The sequence below is a fragment of the Notothenia coriiceps genome, unplaced genomic scaffold (assembly GCF_000735185.1).
Source record: "Notothenia coriiceps isolate Sejong01 unplaced genomic scaffold, NC01 NC01_scaffold00007583, whole genome shotgun sequence".
Taxonomy (NCBI): Eukaryota; Metazoa; Chordata; class Actinopteri; order Perciformes; family Nototheniidae; genus Notothenia; species Notothenia coriiceps.
In genome coordinates, this window is record NW_011340284.1 from 112,298 (window position 1) to 115,080 (window position 2,783).

Sequence of the window (2,783 nt, forward strand, 5' to 3'; positions counted from 1 at the left end):
TAGTATTTGTGTTACTGTATGTTCAATAAAGGTGTATTTTTGCTAAATCTTGAGACATTGCCACTGTATGTACTAGGCAGGGCCGATTTTTGGCATACCATAGCTGGTAGCTCTGGGAGGGAAAAAACATTTTTGACCGTTGGTGCTCATCCTAATTTTCGGCCTTGATGTAACAACATTCATAATTAAGTAAATCTAACACCCTTTTCACCCCAGTTACACTTTTCATTTGCCCTGTACGATGGGCGCTGTAAGTGATGAAAATGGGGGATGTTGGCTTATCTGGCACCCGCAGCTCACAGCCAAAGTGCGAGTGAGCGTGGGAGCGAGCGAGGGAGAGAGGGAGGGTGCACCGGTACGACCGGTACCGGTGTTATGCCGTAGATTGTATCCCTGCCGTAGATTGAATCCCTGTTCGCGGGGACGCGCAAACGTGACTTCATCGCCTGTATTGAGCGTTCGTCTAGTTTAATAAGCTTTTTTCTCTCTTTTGAATGATATATTTCCCATCAGATTAAACAGCAAACGGCTGTGCATACAATTGCGAGGAGGCTCGTTTTAAGGACACTTTTCAGATAATCACAATCTTCGTATTGGAACAAACTTCCGTTTTTGAGTGTAATCCCACTCTGCTATGTTCCTCCTTCCTACAGAACGGACAATGACAGGATAATATGTCATTTGTCAGTATAGTCCTATTTCTGTTTAAGTGTCTGATAACCACGAATAGTAAGCAATGATATGACAGTAATGATATAACATATGCCAGACACTGTGTTATTTTCAAGCAAGCCTAAAAGATAATGTCACTCACTTTAATTGCTCCTTTGAATGTAATTTTCCTCTGTGGTTTCCTACTCAACACATGTTTGTTTTGTAATGCCACTCATATTTTATTGTATTTTAAGGTGACATTGAATGCTTTGAAAGGTGCCCTAAAATAAAGTGTATTATTGATCTTATATCTGTGCCTATATCACACTATTAATGCTCCTTATTTTAGATTAGGTTTTCCTTATTGACACCAGGAAAACCTAATCTAAAATAAGGAGCATTAATAGTGTGATATAGGCACAGATATAAGATCAATAATACACTTTATTTTAGGGCACCTTTCAAAGCATTCNAAAATCCTGCAATCATAATGTAAATAAACTTAAAGTACCAAAAGTAAAAGTAGTCATTGTGCAGATTGGTCCATTTCAGAAATATATACATATATGTTTTATAATTATTGATCATTAAAGTGTTATCAAAGCTGGTAAAGGTGCAGCTAGTTTTAATGACTTTGTATACTGCAGGGTAGCTTGTGAATGTACTCCTGGTCTAACTAAAGTCTGATTGGATAAATAAAAGTTTTGGATATATTTCACATCATTAATCCAAGATTGTAAAATAAATACATTTAGTGGAGTACAAGTACAACATTTTCTTTTGAATTGTTGTGAGGTGGAAGTACAAAGTAGCAAAACATGTAAATACTCAAGTAAAGTATCAAAATGTTACAGTACTCGAGTCAATCTACTTAGTTACTTTACACCACTGGGCACAGCCAATGTAGTTAAAAAAATGAGCCTTTTTTTATGATAGGAAGGCAACATTTTAGAATAAGTATATTCATCTATTTTGTTTATTACTAAATGTTGTATTTAGTACATTTGGTATATATTTTTATTAAATGTATATTATAATTTATTATATTATTAAAACTCAATAGTATTACAAGTAGGGCTACAGAACTGCATATTTTGGGGAATATATAATCACATGCTTGTCAGTGTACATGAGTGCACCCTAAAACTAGAGGTCTGTATGACAAGAATTACAAGCTATTGGTAGCACTAGCGGCGGGGAGAGGCACAGTGTGAGTGAGGAGAGCTATTAACACTGGGGCTGATGCAGTCGGTATAATTGCCTGTCGGTAACATCACTATTATCTCAATTATCTCGGGGCCACTTAACTCGACACAGCAGCAGACTGTCCTTCACGTGGTCCAGTCTCTGTAGGTATGTTTTAATACACTGTCTCTCTGCTGATGTTACTGCAGTTTCTGCTGTATATTGGTAGTCACCAGTGTCTGTGTAGGCTGATGGTCCACATGGTCAGACATAGACTAAGACAGGGCAGCAAATGAAGGATAAAATGAGGTTTCTATTTCAGAAACAAGTTTTCCTATTGAGACCAAAAAGATAATTGTCGCTGTATCCTTTATGTCTGTGCTAGATTGTGATGATTTTTTATATATGAATGTATTTTCTACGCTCCTAGGATACAGTCTACCATGGGGCTCTGAGATTTATTTCAAACCTTAAACCCCTTACGCACCCTTGCTCCTTGTATGATCGAGTTGGATGATCTAAAGCAGGGATCACCAACTACATTTGTCCAAGGGCCAAAATGTATCCAATAGACACTTTCGCGGGCCAGCGATTTTTATATAGCCCAGAATTTTGAAGTTGTTGACTGAATACATGCTCTGAAAGTAATCAGAATACAGTTACAGTTACGTGTCTTAAAAAAAAAGTAACATTCAGATTACTTTTAGAATACTTTATTTTTCCATAACAGATGGGTATGTTTTGGTGAACAGGAGACACTTATTTTAATGTTTTAATGGCTTATCAAGAACTCAAACACAACATCTTGGTGTCATTCTGGCAGCTCTCTCATCTGCACCCTGCATAAAAAACATCACCCGGACTGCATTCTTTGTACTGTCTTAAAACCTTTCCTTGGAATATGTTATGAATTGTAAGGTGTCCTTGGGTGCTTTGAAAGGCGC